Here is a 23023-nt window from a genome sequence, read left to right as displayed (position 1 = left end):
GGTGATACTTCTAAGTGCTATATCTGACAACAGCATCATAGTCAGATGTCAGAGAACGAATACAAACATAGCCAATGAGAAATTACCAATGAACGTCAACAGGAAGAAAGATATATACACCACAGATTTCTGACCGTTGCCGATACTAGAAAAATCTTCTATATCGCAACAATTTTTTTGCTACCAAACATGTGTTTAAAGAACTCTTTTACTAATTTTGACTAGTAGAGGAAGCTGCGGTATGATTGGGTTTGACAGTAAAACCAGTAACTTCCAGATTTCTCTTTATGAGTTTATAGGATTTTTTCTTGGCTATTCGATCACGAAGACTTGCGGCAACTTCAGTACCGCTGTGAGGCTTGGTAGTGGCTGATAGGTTGTTGATGAACAAAATAGCTTGTTAGATTTACGTAGTTGTGCGTCTTACTATGTGATATTCTGTGTTCAAGAAGGAATTTATATCATCTTATTTTCCCATTTAATACAAATGCATTTGGTGAAGAGGAATTTGCACCATGAGCATCAACAGAAAGAATAGTGCCAGATTTCCAGAATACAACAGAGGCAGTTACTGCTTGTTCTCCACATCCTGTCCCATCAATCGATTTGCACACATAGTCTTTATCCACTGTTCACAGGAATGTGAAAGCTGTTCCTCATTACAAGAGACCAGATGAAACGGAAAGCGGAAGCCACTCTATGATCAAGGAGCCTCCCTCCAAAAATGAATGCAATGCAACAAAAGCATCTGCTCGTCAGACTAAAAAAAGATGTTGAAGGAATCCGGGTGTAGACCTTAAAAAGAGTCATAAGATGAAATTAAATTTTGCTTGAGACTTATGAGTCTCAGTATAACAAAGAAAGGGGAAATGCACCGATGGAGTGAACTGAAGATTTTGTTGACGGCATTGCACTATGATTGTCCTTGCAGCGATGATAACTGTTCTGCTACAGTAGTGTAATGTATAGCACGTCTGCCTAAGCAAATGACCGGTGTTCAAGGCCCAGGCATGCTACAAATTTTAATGCGTCTCAAAAGAGTCAGCAGATGTATGAGGAAAACAGCTCTTCTGAAGATGAGAATGAAACACCTACTCGTCAATGGGAAAACCAAATGATTAGAGTTCAACGTATGAGAAGAGGACACATGAGGATTTAATGGAGGGGCGGAAAATATAACTCTGGTCGTTTATGCCCCACTGAGCAGTCAAGTTATGGAGTACTTTGCCCTGTCCTCATAGTTCTGTGTGTTGTTCTTTCACTGAAATAAATTTGAAGTCTCAAGAATGAAAATTATCATTGTTATCTGGTTTTATCCTTAAGTAGGCGATTACACGTCACCTTCCTCTGTTCTTTCTGCTAAAAATCTGGGACAATTTCTTCAAACATTTTTACAGAATACACTAAAATTCTCCGTGCTAAGTCTTGTAGAGAGGACTAAGTACACTAATTTTAAATGGGAGCGCATGTCCGGAAACCTACCGTTTCCGTGCTACAGCAGTTTGTAAATATATTTTCTCGTCAGGGGTGCAACAGGATAATCGGGGGGGGGGGGTGATTGTTTACGTCACATGACATCAGCCACGTCATTTGACGTCTCTTCTATCTCATCGACCTGCTTCGAGCCTCATTCACGAGTCACTGATAGTTAGAGAAACATTGTTGAGTTTACGTTTGCAAAATACACCGACATGATCCTTCTGGATGGCGAAGCTCATGGTAATGGAAGAGCTGCTCGTAACCTTTATGAAGATCACTATCCCCAACGTCTGACTCCGTCGCATACCCTTTTCGCCACAATTACCTAACGGCTTCGAGAAAGGGGTACCTTCACCGTCAACAGGTACTCCAAGTGATACTCCAAGAAGACACCTGTATCACGCTGAAGATAATCAATCAACGTATACACGAACGATTGCACGTGCAATGAATGTTGCTTCAAGCACCGCCTGGTAAGTGCAGCATGACGAACAACTACATACGTACTACCCCGAAAGGCTATAATCACTAATGCCAGCCGGCTATAGTCACTAATGCCAGCCGATTTTGAATGCTAGTACGCTGTCTCTGCGCCGATGCATCAACTTGCCCCTAGTATTCCCACGGCGAATTCTCTGTAGAGGCTTGTGTTCTCAATTCTCAAAACAGGCATGTCTACGTAGACGAAAACCCACATGTCACGCATGTCGTGGAATCCCAAAACAGATTTGGTATTAAGGTGTGGGCAAGTTTTCTGGATGGTCATGTTGTAGGACTGTACATGGTTCTAACCAAGAGCACTCGACCTTCCCACAAAAAATACTGGATGTGATGGTGAATGTTGTGCCGGTGGACGTCCGGCACGACCTGTGGATTCTGCATGACGGCGCATCCATTCACTTTTCAAGTCATGTTCGGCAACATCTGGGCCTATGATTCGGACACAAATGGACAGGCCGCGGTGATCCAATCGTATGGTCCCATTACTTCTAGATTTGACTTCACTGGACATTTTCCTCTTGGACCGAATGAAGATTGGCTTTATACTCCTGCAGAGATAGAAGAAGATCTGGTGGCATGAGCTGTGATCGCTGCAGGACAGACTGTCGCTGCAGCGACGGCAGGTGTGATAGTATACCACAACGTCATTCGTAGATACAATGTCAGGACTGAACTCGTTGGTCGCCACATCTATCCTTCTTTTTAGTGGTTCAGACTAGTAACCCCTCTTTGAAAAGGACAAAATCGGTTTAAGTCTAACTATAAGAAACAGTGAACGTGAAAAGTAATTAAGTTTCCTTTTTGTTTCTTCAGTTGTTAATGAGTGTAATTGTAAAACAAGTGACGTGCTGGGTGACGCCTAATAAATTACTTGCAACAGTTGTTTCTAAGTTCTTGTAGCACGGAGATTGTAGGTTTCTGGTCATGTGCTCCAATTCAAAATATTATCTACTCAGTTCCCTATATCAAGTCCTAAAAGTCTGCAAGGGGAATGTTAGTAAACGAGAACCCGCAGAGACGGATTTCGTACTGGAAATGGAGGAAAAATGGTCCTATGAACATGTGTCCGGAAACGCATCATTGCCTCGGTAGATGGCGCTGAAGACTGAAAGTTCCTCTGACCAAGTAGTGTTCCTGTCATCTGGTAAGGGTTGTTTCATCAGTAAGGAGGACTGCTGACACAAACGCAGTAATTGTGAGGGCCTGGTGAAAAAACCATCTATAAAATTCTTCCTCAGAGGACAATCCGCTGCTGATAATCCTTGAAATCGTTGCAAATTATAGCGATAATAGCGGTTGTCATACAGGATGCACATAATCGAACTTTAGCTTACACCATGTTGGTGGACCACTTGTGTTCGTCTCAATATTCTGTAGAACCCGGTCCTCCAATTATGGGGTAGGCACAGTTCACCACCTCCCTGTACGTTCGTCTGTCTGAAAGGACTCACAATCACACAAACGCCCAACATGGGATTGATATGTTGTGTGATGTGGTTGATGTCTCTAAGGGTACTTATTGTGGTATAGCCATACTGCATCTCGACCGTTTCCGCCTGCTTGGTCGTACACAAACATAATCTCCGCTTGAAACTTATGGCAGATTAAAGCTGTGTGCCGGACCGAGACTCTAACTCGGGACTTTTGCCTTTCGCGGGCAAGTGCTCTACCAACTGAGCTACCCAAGCACGACTCACGCCCCGTCCTCACAGCTTTACTTCTGCCAGTAACTCGTGTCCTACCTTCCAAACTTAACAGAAGCTCTCCTGCGAACCTGTGGCTAAACCATGTCATCGCAATATCCTTTCTTTCAGGAGTGCTAGTTCTGCAAGGTTCTAGGAGAGGTTCTGTTAAGTTTGGGAGGTAGGAGACGAGTTACTGGCAGAAGTCAAGCTATGACGATGGGGCGTGAGACGTGCTTGGGTAGCTCAGTTGGTAGAGCACTTGCCCGCGAAAGGTAAACGTCCCGAGTTCGAGTCTCGGTCCGGCACACAGTTTTAATCTGACAGGAAGTTTCATATCAGCGCACACTCCACTGCAGAATGAAAATCTCATTCTGGGTAATCTCCGCTTGTTTCCTACATGAATACCGGACCACTCTATTGCTTACAGTATGCTGCGCCAATCACACAGCCTGCAACACACGGGGAGAACACGACACATGGTTACAGGATCTTTCACTCGTCAGTGCCATCTACCGTGGCAATGATGCATTTCAGGGTACACGTTCATAGGACCTTTTTTCCGTGCATTTCCACTCAAGATTCCTCTTTGCAATTCGCCGGTTTCATTCATATTCACTGTGTATATGAGCATGAGAAGTTGCATTATCAGGCATCGATTTAGTTTCTTGAGAGCGTTTAAGCAATGTTCGTAAGTTGCATGATGTGTGTGTATGTGTGTGTGTGTGTGTGTTTGTCTGTGTGTGTGTATGTGTACGTGTGTGCCCAAGTCCGTTTGCACATGTGAGTAAAGCGCACAAGGCAGCTGCTTTGTTGGGAGTTAATGCAGGGTGAGATTAGCACAGGCAGCGGCAGTGGCAGCGGCCGGGCCACGCCCACAGTTTCTGCGAATGCAAAGCAGCTCGGCGACACGGCAGGGGCGCGCGTTTGTCGCGGCTGCCCGCCCACGCGCCGCCCTCGGCTGCAGCTCCCGTGTTGCACTGCTCGTGTCACTCGCCAGCCCCGTTTACGATGCAGCCACGTAACAACTGCCAAGTAACAGCAGGAAAACAGAGCCGTAGAATAATGACACGGCCTCTTGAATATAATTAGGGTTAATAACCAGAACCGAACTTGATACTCCCTGATAACTCTGTAATACTTTTTTATGAAATCTTCATCACTTAATCGTGGGTTCATCATTGCTATGTTTGTACCTAATGTAGCGATTAACTGACCAATATTTGGAATTTCAATGAACATGCCACATTGGGCTAGATATTTCCATATTCCGTCTTTGTAATCAGTAAAGCATCTCCAGAATCTATGTTAATGTCATTGTAGTGTAAGTGTTGGTAATTTTCAGGAAGCTTTTGAACGTAAAGTGGGGCTTGATAAAACTCGTTTACATACTGACCGTACTTGAAAATAAGCGCTTAACAATTAAGTGAATTTTATCCGTAGTGGGTGCTGTTGAACTCCGTGACTCTTCATTTATAGGGCGTAGAAAAATTTCCGCTGCCACTCACAAAAATATAAGATTATCACACGACATGTTTCGGGCTTTTTCCCATCCTCAAGTGTTCACACGTTCGTGTACATGTTTACATTGCTGGAGATCACTGTTTGAGTACAAAGAAAATTATTTGCTGGTGATTAAACAGATACAAGTGTGCAGCTGTAAGTGGCAAGGCAGCATTTGTCGAAAATATACCTGTATTTACATAAAGGTGAAGTATTCTTATTATAATTATGCTGTGGTGACAATTTTTCCACTCAGCTGCACGTTTGTTATCATGTTTCAGTTTCTTTAATATTTAGCAGCATATTTCACTACTGTGTAGTGAACCCGTGATATACACTTGTTTCCATTCAAACACATAGGTTATGGTCAAAGAACTTAAACATAGGAGGTGCAAAGGTGTTGCTCATACAGAAACATGTAGGTTATGCTCAAAAAACTTAGATATAGGAAGTGCAAAGGTGTTGCTCACATAGAAACTTAAAAAGTTATTGCGAAATTTTTGATCCATATTAAGAAATTTTTGATCCACGTTTTTCTTAAAGAAATTAGATCCAGGAAGTACTATGATGTTGCACGTATGAAATTACTGTGAGCTATTACAAACTCCGAAAATGACAGTTAGAACTGTTTTGAGCCACACTGTTGTCAGAGAACTTAGATCTAGGAAATGCAATTTTGTTATACACAAGAAATGAATTTTGGTTTTTGAATATTTCAAAATATAAGGAGATAAAATTTGTTTGCAAGCTCCACTTATTCATTGAGAATAAGGTGTGGTAAGTTGAGGCTGTGGATGTAAATTTAATAATTTCTTAACATATTGATCTCTGTAAGGCAATCTCAGCATGATTAAAGAGAAGTATACGTGTTTTATTTCATTCATAAGTCAAGGATTTCTAAAGTAGCTCGGTTGTTATCTATTTTCTCAATTATTTTAGGTTAAAAGAAATTACTCTAATGCGCTTCACAGGAAAAAGCTACATATAACAGAATGAATGTTGGACTTAAAACACAACATAAATGGAGTGTGCTAAAATTAAGAACGAAAGCTACTTTCGCATGCTAAGTAATATTGATCGATGAAACATTGACCATACATAGTAAGAACTCCTGTCACCCATAAAAATGAAATCAGGGCAGAATGCACCCATAAAGAGATGCACAAGGGGAAGGAATACAGTTCCACAATAAAGTTAATTGCTGAGTCTACATTATCCCTCCCCAGACATCCCATTACCGGACCACCAAACTGACCATGTACGATAATGCTCCTGTGTGAATTACTAAACCCACCTCTCACCATAAGAGAGTTCATCACGTTGTAAATTATGTTTCTTTCGTAGCTTTCGATATGCCTAGGTTACAGAGAGTAAAATCATATAGCTCAGTAATCTTTGACTAATGCTACATTGTCTTTTTATTTTTTTTTTTTGCTATTCCGCCTCTTCCTAAGAGCACTTAGAAAGTTACACGTGTTCTTAACTGAGCAGTGTTGAGCAGCAGACGTATTTTGAAAAAGGTCGTTTAATTTTCTTTGTGTGATCCGAGAATGACAGGTTTGGGGTGTCAATATTTTTGCTGAAATTCTGGAGAAAGAAACTAAGAAGATTATTTCAAGTCTTTCTAAAGTATTGAGCGACTGAGGTAAGCGCGCAAGCCTGTAGCATTGTTTTGTGTTATTGATATCGTAGTAACAAAGCTTAGCTAGTAGGATTGTTATATGGATTGCTTTGAAGTCATGTTATGTCAGGACCCTTCTTTCAGTTTATTATGTATGTACGGACGTGGCACTTTGTGGTATGGAATCTTGAGTCGTACTTTTTAACGTTATTTTGCTGTTGTATGCTGTGTGCTACTGTCGAGAAATCTGCAGAAATGTCAAGACGCAAGGTAAGTGAAAATATAGTTCAGGGCCAGGAATTTCTCTGTAAGTTGAGTTGCGCATTTATTTCAAAATTCAGGGTACATTCTAGCTATCACTGCATCTTTTAGAAACCGTTAGCTTCAATTTGTAGACAGCGCTGAGCGTATCATATTGGTTCTGTGTATAATTCAGTATAATCAGATTTTTGCGTAGCATAGAAGTTATGAATTGAAACTTCCTGGCACATTAAAACTGTGTGCCAGACCGAGACTCGAAATCGGGACTTTTGCCTTTCGCGGGCAAGTGGCAAGTGCTCTACAAAGGTTCGCGGGAGAGCTTCTGCAAAGTCTGGAAGATAGGAGACGAGGTACTGGCAGAAGTAAAGCTGTGAGGACGGGGCGTGAGTCGTGCTCGGGTAGCTCAGTTGGTGGAGCACTTGCCCGCGAAAGGCAAAGGTCCTGAGTTCGAGTCTCGGTCCGGCACTCAGTTTTAATCTGTCAGGAAGTTTCATATCAGGGCACACTCCGCTGCAGAGTGAAAATCTCATTCTGAAGTTATGAATTAGTTGCTTGGCAAACTATTTTGATATGTTTTGGTAGACTGTCTTAGGAAGATTCACGCCGACAGAGAGAATCAGACAAGCAGTTAAGTTACACTTGTCGACCTTCTTGCCTAGGACACTTCAATGGACTTTTGAAAATATGTAGCCATACAGTGTTGGATTTCTCTGATTATTTCTAATGGTAATTCTTTATCAAGCACTGTAATACATTTCAATTTTTTTCTAGTAATCTGTGAAATTTCTGTGCAAATACCTGTGACGTAGACGGAAGGTATTATAGCGCAGTTTCTATGAATACTTCATTTATTGCTGAGAATTTGTATCCATTATAGTATCAAAAACAGTTCCCTTATTTCGTCTGGTTATTATATAGTAATCTGTTTTTCACTTAATACAATTTCGTCATAACAATACGAAATTTCGTCGTAGCTCAAGACAACAGGGAGGGATGCAAAATAATGATTCAGTACAAGATGAAATGAACCTCTCTGAAAATTTGCACCAGCGAGGGCTTTTTCTTTATTACATGAGATCGCAGGAAATATTATAATATGGTGTATTTGCGATTACCAACGAAATTAGTGATAACTGACGATACAGAATAGTTGATGAGTAGTGAAACGTAAATTTTGAAGCGGAATCGGTAGGCAATAAGTCGCCACAGTCCTACGAAATTTTACAACTGGTAACAGACACATTAGAATAAGTCACGTTTTGTATTAGTATTGGACTAACACATCACCCTCTGTGAACAGTAATGTAGAACCACGCTAAGTGAATCTGACGAATGTTCTCGAATCAATTCGTCAAATGTTTAAAGACACACAAGATGAAATGAGTAAGAAAATCGACTAATCATAAGAAGAGGATAAAAAATTACAGGAAGAAACTAGATTATGTAACCTTGAAAGACAACACGAACACGTGAAAACAAACTAGCGTAATGAGAAGGACGAATTGGTAGATAAAATTGACTCTGTAGTATTGTGCAATAGTCACAAACATAAAAGAACAAAACGATCAGATTAACGCAACGGTAAAGGAAATTACCAAACAAGTGGAAACTTTGACATTAAATTTTCAGGAACAAAAAAGTCAGTTAACCACAATAAGGGCAAAAGTTGCTGACCTGACAGCGAAAATGCCAAAGTTGTCAACCAGTGCAGATAAAAATGCAAATGACACACTAGCCGTACGGTTTTTAGACACAGGAGAATAACAGTCATTCAAAAACTTTAAAGACAATCATAAGAAAATCAAACAGTAACAAAATCGTAATATGAACACTGTGCATGAACATTCAGAACGTATAAAATGAAAGCTTAACCGCAACGACGAAAGTGTCATATTTCACCGTTTCTACTCACATTCCCAATCAGTAAATTTTGAAGGGACACTATCAGACATCCAGAAGCGTTAATGAACGGACGATGTGGTGCAACACAGAACATTCCGGTTCTCATAAAAAGGTAACTTCAACTACAAAAAATTTTAATAGTAAGGAGATTTAAAGTTATCAGAAATTACGGTAACGGAATACATCCTCATGCTTGTCTTGATCAGCTTTTATATTCTTTACCACCAAATTAGCCACTAGATCACAAATTAAAAGAATGAACTCGCAGCAAGAATGAGTTCGATCGTGGGAGACTGCCAAAGCGTACATAGCTTTTTTCTGCGCATTTTTTCCAGTTTACTGGTGACAAATCACACAAGATCACGTGAAATAGCAATATCATATTAGAAAACTGTATCATATTATATCATATCACTTATCATATTGAGAAACGTTAAACAGTCAGAATTTTCCAGCCCAGGAAAATATTTTGAATACATGGAACGCAGAACTTACACGTTTTTGTTTAAAAGAATTATATGTACATTTGAGACATGTAATATTGGCTGACAGATGCAAAGCTGATTTAAAAGCTTTAAAGACTATACTTCAGAACTGGTATTACACAGTGACAACAGCTTGAGAGGAAAATTACATAACTATTACAACAGAAATCGTGATAGACGAAATTCTTTTCGACTTCAAAGACAAAAACAATTGGAGCTCGCAAAACAAATATAATAACAGATACAGTTACAGATCGGACAACCGACAGCATCTGCACGACGTACGATGCTCGCAGCTGAATAATATCACAATAGAAGTAATTTTCGTATCAGTGACAATGAACGTGTTATAACACAACACAGGAAACTCGTTAACGAGGACGTATATCACCATAATAATCACTGTAGTCACAACTGTCAAGGTAACTACAAACATCACTCAAAATACAGGCAAAATTCGAAGTTTGATGGACTGCATTCTAATTCAAACGATCATAATGCGAATTCTAATAGGCACAGTTAAGGCAGATCTGGTCCTAAAAATACACAACACGACAACAGTCATGCAAGCAGGACTCGAAACAGTGAAAATCGCCACAGACTTTATAATCCCCATTCACCACCACTTTGGAAAAATTCTGGAAGGGCTGTCCGCCACTGCAGATACCGTTAATCGAAGTTAGATCACCAAATTCACGATATAATCAACGACGAGGAAGCAATATAGAGCAGTGACTCACAGCTCTGGCAGCAAGCAATACTGCAGATTTCCCAAATCGAGCCGCTGCTGATTATTTTAATTTTTACTTTTTGAGTCTTCAAAACGTGAAAATTCAGAGAAATTCTACTGTAAGAGACTGACGATACACAAAGTTCTGTAATACATTCAATAGTAAATATTTCAGTAGGTTAACATTATTCTTTCCGATGTTCTTAAACCTGGTAGCCCCATATCCGTTGTCAGCGACACTGCGTTCCACAAATTACGAAAACGATAGATCGTGTGATTATGAAAGATGAAAATACAAGGTGTGAGTTCTGGAAAAGATGCAGACACGAAGCATCGAACCTGTTTTAGACTTCACCTGTTAAGGCTGTAAGTTTTCAATGAATTTCTAGACTGTTCCTGTCTCGGCCACAAAATAAATACCAGGCTTAGATTTTCTAAATAAATATAAAGTTGTTTTGAATTTTAGTGAAACTGAAATAGCACTGAAAGTTGGTGGTAAGTTTGTTTCTGTAATATATCAAGATCGGATTTCCAGACAGGAAGAGGAAGTAAACTGTTTATGTTTTTTGACAGATGATGCATTCCACTTTTCACAAGAGTACTTTCACATTGACATATGGTGTACATATATATTTTATGATAATATTTATCAGGAAATTGGCATACAAAGGTTGATTCCGGAAAAAGTAGACAGGCTAGAGCACAACACTGAAAGAGAAAGGATCTTTTTGACATTTAGTGCAGACATTCAGTTATTTTTAAACACCATGCAGGAACTACTAATGGTTTCCAACACAGATTTCAGGTTAGAAGCACAATAAATTTTGTGTTAAGCCAAGCATGATTCGCACTTACTAAAAAGTGAGAGCAAAAATTCAGTCCATGACAGAACAAGGGATCACAGAACCTGCAGTCAGTTAATACAACAGCCCCTTCACCGTGTTAAGAAAAAATATGGATCGATTTGACCAGTGATGGATTCAAGAAAAATTAACTCTTTTACACAATGAACTAATAGAATTCTCAGAATTGCACATAAAAATGTTGTATAAATTGAGACTATCTGGACACCGGAAAGCAAAGGGCTTCATCATATTATGCATGTCGAACCATTTGTAGAATAATTTTATTTACTAATTTTTTATCCTGATTAAAAAACCAAAAAATGCATGGAGAAGAAATAAAAGCTTTGAGGTTCGCCGATGACATTGTAATCCTGTCAGAGACAACAAAGTACTTGGAAGAGCAGATGAACAAAATGGACAGTGTCTTGAAAGGAGGGTATAAGATGAACATCAACGAAAGCAAAACGAGGATAATGGAATGTAGTCGAACTAAGTTGGGTGATACTGAGGGAATTAGATTAGGAAATGAGGCACTTAAAGTAGTAAAGGAGTTTTGCTATTTGTGGAGCAAAATATCTGATGACGGTCGAAGTAGAGAGGATATAAAATGTAGAATAGCAATGGCAAGGAAAGCGTTTCTGAAGAAGAAAAATTTGTTAACATCGAGTATATTTAAATGTCAGGAAGTCGTTTTACTTGTATAGCATAATTTGTTTTATGCAACATTTTTGGTTATTTTTAGTACTAACAGTTACTTATGATTCACCAAAACATTAGTTTATACAAAACTATATGTATTTTGTAACTAATTGTACTTTCTTTGTCTTCAAATAAGAATTTGAAACATGTGAGAAAACTTTAATCTATTTGCTATGCTTACAAACAGCCAAAGAATTATGGGACATTCACACGCACATTTGGCACTCTAGTGAATGAAGTGTTACACACAGTGAATATCACTAAGATATGAAATTACAAAGCCAGAATAAATGAACATATAGATATACAAAATACATTTTGATCATTAACTACCTAGCATAAACGTCACGCTTATAGACATTCGACTGTAGAGAAAGTGTTATTAAAATATACTTTACTAAAGATGACTGTGTACTTTACAGCTTTACTCTTTTACCATGTCATAGTATTAGATTGTTTTGCATACATTTTCTACTAACAGTTGTGAATTGCATACACATTATTTTCTTGTATTTATGGATGATCTAGCATATTAACAACGATTGCCTTAGCTTAAACAATTTTCAAGTTGAATTTGTCTCTTGGAGTTATATCATTTCTTGAATTACCTTATAGTGCACATTCCATGTATAAACTGTTACTATAGGATGTGGCGCCATTAGTACAATAGTTATGTTAAGTGCAGTACTGTAGTGAGCTCTAATATGTGATGAAGATGTACAAGGAGGAAACAAGGGGAAATAGGTGAAGAAGGACGTTAAAGAAAAGGCTGATGCACTTAAGAGAAAAGGTCATAAGAAGTATAACATATAAGTGAATTTTTAAGGAGGTTTTGTTTGAAAATGTATATGAAGCAACAAGTTAATAAGGGAAGATGAGATAGATTAAATGGTAATAAGAAGTTAAAAATGGATGTGATGAAGATAATGAAAGTTAAGTAAAGGTAAATGTGGAGTATAATTTCTAAGAAAGAAAACCATGAGAATGAAGAAAAGAAAGAAAAAATATTGTTGTTGTTCAAAGTTTAGCATTAGGAAAACCCAAAGACGACTTTAACGGTATTCTTTATAGAGTGCACCCAATACCCAACTCCTATGATGTGGACCATGGTTACACCCTAATCCAAATTTTTCTAACTTTATGTCTGTGCTCTACTCATCTGTGTGTGTTTATTATCCATATGTATTTACTTCTGCCTCAGTCCCCAAACTTTTGCGTAATAACATTTACTAATTAAAAAGATGCATATATATACTATGATAGATTCAGAGATTTTATCAATTTACTATGAACACACATGAGAATTGTCCCTCATAGTTCTTAATACTGTCTATTGATTCAGATGTTTCACTTGTCTTATTTTTTCTATTATTCATTATTGAAAATCTATCATGTTCGGATCAAGATACTAATTTTTCTTGTTTATACTCACAGAACTATGCAAAACTGTAATATTATCCTCTAAGGTTTATAGATACATAGTCCTACGACTTTTCTAATTATATCCCTATATCTGAATACTCATCGAAGTGTTGATTTTCACAAATGATGTAAAATGTAACCAATACGTCACATCCTTGTGTTGCACAACAATTTTTTTGCCTCGAGATTTCCAGGAAAATGTAGCACAAGTACGCAACGAAATGAAAACTTTCGAATTTCCACAATGAAATGTTCAGGAAGAAACTTCGATTCTCTACAATCATTTCAAACAGTTTATTCATTCCATGTGAGACTAGTGAGTCGTTAGTGAAGAATGGCTTCTCTGAGTCTGCTCCCGGCAGTATGACCTATGCTATAATTTGCATCACAATTACTACCAGTGGGTGTCAGCTGAGCACAGAGATTCCCTGCTGAGTCCCACACTAACCACGTCTTTGTATTGTACTTCAAATGATAAAAGTGCTTCGTATTCAATGAAACCTGTAACTGGTTAGCAATGAAAACAGATATCGGGAAACACTGTGTATACAATTTTGTGCTGTATGCTTCCCAAAACAAAGATATTTTCTACCTTGCGCGAGACTGTGATCTACAAATAAACATGTTGTTGTTGTTGTTGTGGTCTTCAGTCCTGAGACTGGTTTGATGCAGCTCTCCATGCTACTCTATCCTGTGCAAGCTTCTTCATCTCCCAGTACTTACTGCAACCTACATCCTTCTGAATCTGCTTACTGTATTCATCTCTTGGTCTCCCTCTACGATTTTTACCCATCTAATCCTCAGAATTCTTCTGTAGCACCACATTTCGAAAGCTTCTATTCTCTTCCTATCTTCTTTTGTAAACTATTTATCGTCCACGTTTCACTTCCATACATGGCTACACTCAATACAAATACTTTCAGAAAAGACTTCCTGACATTTTAATCTATACTCGATGTTAACAAATTTTTCTTCTTCAGAAACGCTTTCCTTGCCATTGCCAGTCTACATTTTATATCATCTCTACTTCGACCATCATCAGTTACTTTGCTTCCCAAATAGCAAACCTCCTTTACTACTTTAAGTGTCTCATTTCCTAATCTAATTCCCTCAGTATCACCCGACTTAGTTCGACTACATTCCATTATCCTCGTTTTGCTTTCGTTGATGTTCATCTTATACCCTCCTTTCAAGACACTGTCCATTCTGTTCATCTGCTCTTCCAAGTCCTTTGCTGTCTCTGACAGGATTACAATGTCATCGGCGAACCTCAAAGTTTTTATTTCTTCTCCATGGATTTTAATACCTACTCAGAACTTTTCTCTTGTTTCCTTTACTGCTTGCTCAATATACAGATTGAATAGTATCGGGGAGAGGCTACAACCCTATCTCACTCCCTTCCCAAAGACTGCTTCCCTTTCATACCCCTCGACTCTTATAACTGCCATCTGCTTTCTGTACAAATTGTAAATAGCCTTTCGCTCCCTCTATTTTACCCCTGCCACCTTCAGAATTTGAAAGAGTGTATTCTAATCAACATTGTCAAAAGCTTTCTCTAAGTCTACAAATGCTAGAAACGTAGGTTTGCCTTTCCTTAATCTTTCTTCTAAGATACGTAGAAGGGTCAGTATTGCCTCACATGTTAAACATTTCTACGGAATCCAAACTGATCTTCCCCGAAGTCGGCTTCTATCATTTTTTTCCATTCGTCTTTAAAGAATTCGCGTTAGTATTTTGCAGCTGTGACTTATGAAACTGATAGTTCGGCAATTATCACATCTGTCAACACCTGCTGGGTCTCCCAAGGCTGTCAGTAGTTCTAATGGAATGTTGTCTATTCCGGGGGCCTTATTTCGAATCAGTTCTTTCAGTGCTCTGTCAAACTCTTCACGCAGTATCGTATCTCCATTTCATCTTCATCTACATCCTCTTTTATTTCCATAATATTGTCGTCAAGTTCATCGCCCTTGTATAGACCCTCTGTATACATCTTTCACCTTTCTGCTTTCCCTTCTTTGCTTAGAACTGGTTTTCCATCAAAGCTCTTGAAATTCATACAAGTGGTTCTTCCTTCTCCAAAGGTCTCTTTAATTTTCCTGTAGGCAGTATCTATCTTACCCCTAGTGAGATAAGCTTCTACATCCTTACATTTGTCCTGTAGCCATCCCTGCTTAGTCATTTTGCACTTCCTGTCGATATTATTTTTGAGACGTTTGTATTCCTTTTTGCTTGCTTTATTTGCTGCATTTTTTTATTTTCTCCTTTCATCAATTAAATTCAATATTACTTCTGTCAGCCAATCATTTCTACTAGCCTTCGTCTTCTTACCTACTTGATCCTCTGCTGCCTTCACTATTTCATCCCTCAAAGCCACCCATTCTTCTTCTACTGTATTTCTTTCCCCCTTTCCTGTCAATTGTTCCCTTATGCTCTCCCTGAAACTCCGTAAAACCTCTGGTTCTTTCAATTTATCCAGGTCCCATCTCCTTGAATTCTTACCTTTTTGCAATTTCTTCAGTTTTAATCTACAGTTCACAACCAATAGATGGTGGTAAGAGTCCACATCTGCCCCTGGAAATGTCTTACAATTTAAAATGTGGTTCCTAAATCTCTGTCTTACCATTATATAATCTATCTGATACCTTTTAGTATTTCCAGGGTTCTTCCATATATGCAACCTTCTTTCATGATTCTTGAACCAAGCGTTAGCTATGATTAAGTTATGCTCTGCCCAAAATTCTACCAGGCGGCTTCCTCTTTCATTTCTTAGCCCCAATCCATATTCACCTACTACGTTTCCTTCTCTCTCTTTTCCTACACTCGAATTCCAGTCACCCATGACTATTAAATTTTCGTCTCCCTTCACTATCTGAATAATTTCTTTTATCTCTTCATACATTTAATCAATTTCTTCGTCGTCTGCAGAGCTAGTTGGCATATAAGCTTGTACTACTGTAGTAGACGTGGGCTTCGTGTCTATCTTGGCCACAATAATGCGTTCACTATGCTGTTTGTAGTAACTTACCCGTACTCCATTTTTTTTATTCATTATTAAACCGACTCCTGCATTACCCCTATTTGATTTTGTATTTATAACCCTGTATTCACCTGACCAAAACTCTTGTTCCTCCTGCCACCGATCTTCACTAATTCCCGCTATATCTAACTTTAACCTATCAATTTCCATTTTTAAATTTTCTAACCTACCTGCCCGATCCGATCCGTAGAACGCCAGTTTTCTTTCTCCAGATAACGACGTCCTCTTGAGTAGCCCCGCCCGGAGATCCGAATGGGGGACTATTTTATCTCCGAAATATTTTACCCAAGAGGACGCCATCATCATTAAATCATACAGTATAGCTCCATGCCCTCGGGAAAAATTACGGCTGTAGTATCCCCTTGCTTTCAGCCGTTCGCAGTACCAGAACAGCAAGGCGATTTTGGTTAGTGTTACAAGGCCAGATCAGTCAATCATCCAGACTGTTGCCACTGCAACTACTGAAAAGCTGCTGCCCCTCTTCAGGAACCACACATTTGTCTGGCCTCTCAACAGAAACCCCTCCGTTGTGGTTGCACCTACGGTACGGATATCTTTTTCGTTGAGGCACCCAAGCCTCCCCACCAACGGCATGGTCCATGGTTCATGGGGGGGGGGGGAGGCAAAGAAACATATTGTAAATAATTTAATCTGTACTTCCTGTATATCTGTATAAAGCTTCCTAAGTTATTGAGGATGTATTAAGCTATTTACTTTTGATCGTGGTTGTAACTGGAGAAATATTTATTCTCTGTAAACATATATTTGTTATTAGGTTACTTCTTTTTGCAGTCGTTCATTCTTGTAACATTTTTTAGCATCTGATTACTTATCAGTATTCGAATTTTGCCCTCAACCCTTTACCATTTCTAAAATATTTCGTACAAAACTCTGGTTGCAGAACGAAGAGGATATTCAAGGTACGCATATATTTTGTTCACACTGTGATTACGTCTATTGCTTTGTGTTACTACACCGTCTCTGCCTGAGAGCACTAGCGAAGTTTCGTCAAAGTCCAACATAAAATTCGTGACACTCCGTCTCGTTTTTGCTATCCACAGCGACACGTACTGGATGAGTGGGAATAATATCGTTTATCTGTACATTGATTTGTAACAAATCTTTTACAATAGGGAGTGAAGTTCGGTAATAACTGAAAAATTACGCCACATTTGTAATTATTTTCTTTTCTAAGGACCATCAGGGACACGAAACGGTGCAATACAGGACAGTTCACTTACGAATCTCTTGTAATGAACTGACATTAACTGAATAATGTCCTTTTCGTCTGCTAAGAAAAAACTGCTTGTAAACACCAGAATAGCAGACCTTTTACGGAAAGACGTCTTATGCCTATTCAAGAAAGCAGTGTTTTGTTCGCTACACTTTCAGCCAAATCAGTTAATGTGAAGCGTAGGAAACCTACATGAAATATAACACCTACATTATTTAATGCGCCAAATAAGCCACCACAACTTGAACCTACGGGAAAACCACATAGACTTGATAAAAAATAGTGAAAAGCAGTAAAACTGTTTCCCAACACAGAAAACGGAAACTCCACGCTTACTGCTGAATATGAGCCAGAAACGGCAAGTGCCTTCAACACGTTCGCTTTTGAGGTAAAAATAATTGCATTTACAAATTAATTCGTGCATTAGAAAGTCGAGTTAAGTGTAGGAAAGGGCGAATCATTGGAGCCCATTAAAAGTTTTTTAAGTGTCAAGGAAGCGCGGTGATAATAACAACACACAACAACAGAAATGTGGGCAAGAAATATATTTATATTCTCTTACTTTCAGAGGAATAAGCTGCAAATATAGACATATTCGCAAGTATTTCTTCATGCATGATTTTTAGCTTACGTCATTGAACCAGTGTGATTTGGCTGTAAGTACGTGCATTTCACGATAATTCACGTCTCTTGGTAACGCACTGACGCATGGAACTTAAAAATATGACAGCTAAACGTTAATTAAGTTGAAACTAATTAAAAACAAATTTATTCTTACGAAACATGTGACTGACTGCTTTCTCACCGCTTGGAGCGCTAATGTCGCTCCGACTAACAAATGGTAACAACTTTCGCACCAGAGAGTGTCATAACTGTTTGTATTGGACTGTGGTTACATTGTGAGTTGAGCAGCCTTAAGTAGCACACGTATTATGAAGAATGCTCAGGAATTTTTTTTTATTCGTGTGGTATGAGGTCGAGGAATTGGAGTATGAATATTTTTGAGCAATTACGAAGAGAAAAACTAAAGAGATTATTTGTGAGGCTTTCTGGAACGTTGGAGAGACTGAAGTAAGCATGTAAGTGAGTAGTATTGCCGGCCGGAGTGGCCGAGCGATTCTAGGCGCTACAGCCTGGAACTGCGCGACCGCTACGGTCGTAGGTTCGAATCCTGCCTCGGACATGGATGTGTGTGATGTCCTTAGGTTAGTTAGGTTTACGTAGTTCTAAGTTCTAGGGGACTGATGACCTCAGCAGTTAAGTCCCATAGTGCTCAGAGCCATTTGAACCAATTTTTGAGTAGTATTATTTTGTGTTACAGAGATTGTCGTAACGAAGCTCAGCCAGTAGGATTGCTACGTGAACTGCATTGACAGGAAGATAAGATCCCACTTGCTTTAAGTTACTTCTTGAAGTCATGTTATGTAAACACTGGTGTGAACATTCAGATTATTTTTAAAGCATTACTTTTGAATACAGTCTTTAATTTGTATTTTGTCAGAAATAATTTATCACCAATTTAAATTGCCGTCCTTCTTTCAGTTTATTATGTACGTACGCACAATGCGCTTTGTGGTACGGAATTTTAAGCCACAGTTGTTAATGATGATTTCCTGCTGTATATTGTGGACTGCTTTCGAGAAATCTGCAAAAACGTTTGCCAAGACACGAAATAAATGAAAATACAGTTAAGGGCCAGGAATTTATTTGTTCAGCTTCGTGTTTATTTCAGAAGACAGGTTACATTCTGGGTAGTATTGCATTTTTATAGAAAGAGTTAGCTTCAGTTTGTAGACACTGCTGATAAAATCATATTAATTTTTTTTTATAATTTACTAAAGTAAGATTTTTGCACAGTGAACGAGTTTAAGTTAAGAATTAGTTTGTTTGGTAACATTTTTGAGAAATTTTGAGTTTTAGGAAGTTTCACTCTGAGAGAAACAGCAAGCAGTTAAGGTAAGTATGGATAAGAATTAGCGGCTGCATCCAACAGCGCAGGTTGAGGAGCTCTTGGGAGGATATTTGACGAATGAACTGCGCTGCACATTCCCCGACTTGAATAACGTCTAGCACGGGTGATAAGCGTTGGAGGACGTATTGCAATACGTTCACATGCGCCCCAACGTCCACTCAGCACTTGCCACGTGCGCTACTGAAGGAATGGAACACCCTGCCACAATAACTTCTTACCAACCTTGTGGCCAGCATGGGAGCACTTTGCAGAGCACGCATTGCTCTCCGTGGTGTTCAATCTTTTAAAACCAGCGTCCTGTCTTTTTTAATCCCCCGGAGACCATCATGAATCAAAGTGTATTCGTTGTATTTATTGTCTTTTAATGGAAGTGTAATTTGAGTTTGACTCGTTGTGTATTTCTTTCAGGAACCTTCCGTAGTGTACTGTTACAGTCCTTTCTGTGTACGGTCCAAGTTGCATCGAGCTATGTTACTTGGCCATGACACATCATGTTGAAAACTGCTTTTGTTCCTATGTTTAGCACGAGAGTGTGTATCTCTAACATCAGATTTGTTTTGTTCTGTACTACGTTTTACCTTCAAATCGTATTCTTCCTCCAGTATAAGCAGTTATCGCTGTATTATCGTACGGTATACCACGTTACCTTAAATTTGTGTAATGTACACATCAAGTGGCTGTCTCAGTTAACTTAGTTTGATGAGAAGTTTGATTACTGGGTGATATATCGATATGTGGCTCTGGTTTTGGTAATTGTAAACTGATTTTTAGGTTTTGATTTCTAGGTTGGAGGATGACAAATAGCTTGACCCATTCTAACCATCTAGAACGGAGGACACTTACACTCCGGCTGTTCCCCTTCCTGTAAGAGAACGGTTCTTTTGGACCATGGAGTATCTTTGATTTGATGTTGATAATCATCAAGGATTACTTCATTCCCTTCCTTACCACTCATACTAGACGTTGATCGAAATCGGATGTGTTGAATACAGAGGACTACCTATTCTGTCTGTAACGAATATACAGTATCTACACTCCTGGAAATTGAAATAAGAACACCGTGAATTCATTGTCCCAGGAAGGGGAAACTTTATTGACACATTCCTGGGGTCAGATATATCACATGATCACACTGACAGAACCACAGGCACATAGACACAGGCAACAGAGCATGCACAATGTCGGCACTAGTACAGTGTATATCCATCTTTCGCAGCAATGCAGGCTGCTATTCTCCCATGGAGACGATCGTAGAGATGCTGGATGTAGTCCTGTGGAACGGCTTGCCATGCCATTTCCACCTGGCGCCTCAGTTGGACCAGCGTTCGTGCTGGACGTGCAGACCGCGTGAGACGACGCTTCATCCAGTCCCAAACATGCTCAATGGGGGACAGATCCGGAGATCTTGCTGGCCAGGGTAGTTGACTTACACCTTCTAGAGCACGTTGGGTGGCACGGGATACATGCGGACGTGCATTGTCCTGTTGGAACAGCAAGTTCCCTTGCCGGTCTAGGAATGGTTGAACGATGGGTTCGATGACGGTTTGGATGTACCGTGCACTATTCAGTGTCCCCTCGACGATCACCAGTGGTGTACGGCCAGTGTAGGAGATCGCTCCCCACACCATGATGCCGGGTGTTGGCCCTGTGTGCCTCGGTCGTATGCATTCCTGATTGTGGCGCTCACCTGCACGGCGCCAAACACGCATACGACCATCATTGGCACCAAGGCAGAAGCGACTCTCATCGCTGAAGACGACACGTCTCCATTCGTCCCTCCATTCACGCCTGTCGCGACACCACTGGAGGCGGGCTGCACGATGTTGGGGCGTGAGCGGAAGACGGCCTAACGGTGTGCGGGACCGTAGCCCAGCTTCATGGAGACGGTTGCGAATGGTCCTCGCCGATACCCCAGGAGCAACAGTGTCCCTAATTTGCTGGGAAGTGGCGGTGCGGTCCCCTACGGCACTGCGTAGGATCCTACGGTCTTGGCGTGCATCCGTGCGTCGCTGCGGTCCGGTCCCAGGTCGACGGGCACGTGCACCTTCCGCCGACCACTGGCGACAACATCGATGCACTGTGGAGACCTCACGCCCCACGTGTTGAGCAACTCGGCGGTACGTCCACCCGGCCTCCCGCATGCCCACTATACGCCCTCGCTCAAAGTCCGTCAACTGCACATACGGTTCACGTCCACGCTGTCGCGGCATGCTACCAGTGTTAAAGACTGCGATGGAGCTCCGTATGCCACGGCAAACTGGCTGACACTGACGGCGGCGGTGCACAAATGCTGCGCAGCTAGCGCCATTCGACGGCCAACACCGCGGTTCCTGGTGTGTCCGCTGTGCCGTGCGTGTGATCATTGCTTGTACAGCCCTCTCGCAGTGTCCGGAGCAAGTATGGTGGGTCTGACACACCGGTGTCAATGTGTTCTTTTTTCCATTTCCAGGAGTATATATATATATATATATATATATATATATATATATATATATATATATATATATATATTGCTGTTTGATCAATAATGCTGTCTGGTTTTTTGGACACAGCCGAAAGAATAGTGAAAAAACAGACACCATTATTGATCAAGCAGCCATTATAATCTAATACATAAAGGAATTACAGATCTTCTCTGCCAGTGAACATTCTTTTATATGTATGTAGAAGAATGCTGAAAATTAAGTGGCCTGAGAATAAATGACGCGAAGGACAGTATGATACATGTGTTAAGGAGTTAAGGAGCAACTTTCATGGTACATAAGGGAGCTGTAGAGAGTAAAAACTGCAGGGGAAGTCATAAACTGGAATACACAGGTATCCAACAAACAACTGAGGACCTTGAGTTTAAGTGCGACTCTGAGATGGAGAGGTTGGCGTAGATGAGGTATACTTGGTGCGGCGAATCAAACTAGTCAGAAGCCATAGCTTGAAATCTGTGTGGGGTCGAATCAAACCAGTCAGAAGACTGATGTCCCAAATAATAAATATGTTTTACTTATAAAATGACATGCTGACCGCGAAAAGTGGATTCGGCATTGGACTGTTGTGAAAAGTACCAAGCTGAACAAGAAGTTTAGGAAAAACTGAGAGAGAAATGCTGACATTTACGTTAAAAATTTTTATGTAATGAAAGTAATTAGCAAAATTTGTAATGCAGATTGGTCTGCAGATCGTCATCTGACTGCTGATGGTCCCTCATAGCGACGTGTGGTCGTGGAAAATGCAGGTGTGTAAGTGATATTTGCTTTTCAGAGTGCATTTTAGCTTTGCCTCAAGTTATTTGCACAACTGAGGTACGGTTATCTGTGAGCTAATTACTAATATGGCAACTTAAATTTTAATGAGTGGGTATTACTTTGCGGTGTCAGATGTAAGAAGGCACCACCACTCACATATATTCTTTATGCGTCTACTGGAGCTGTTCAGATGACATAGGGCGCGCATGTCGCAGTTGAATCGTGTAGCGTCTGGGAATCAACGAAATATAACACGGAATCAATTCCGGCTTAACCTGTTGAAACAGCTCTCATTGTGCGTGAAAGTGCTTTACACGATGAATAAACTATGTCGTTTCCCCGGTTTGAAGAGAACGAGAACGGTAGGAGGAAAGCCGAAACCGTGCCGTCTGTGAGCAAATATGGCGGATC

The sequence above is a fragment of the Schistocerca cancellata genome, chromosome 2, assembly GCF_023864275.1.
Source record: "Schistocerca cancellata isolate TAMUIC-IGC-003103 chromosome 2, iqSchCanc2.1, whole genome shotgun sequence".
NCBI classification, from domain to species: Eukaryota; Metazoa; Arthropoda; class Insecta; order Orthoptera; family Acrididae; genus Schistocerca; species Schistocerca cancellata.
This window is presented reverse-complemented; position numbering follows the sequence as displayed.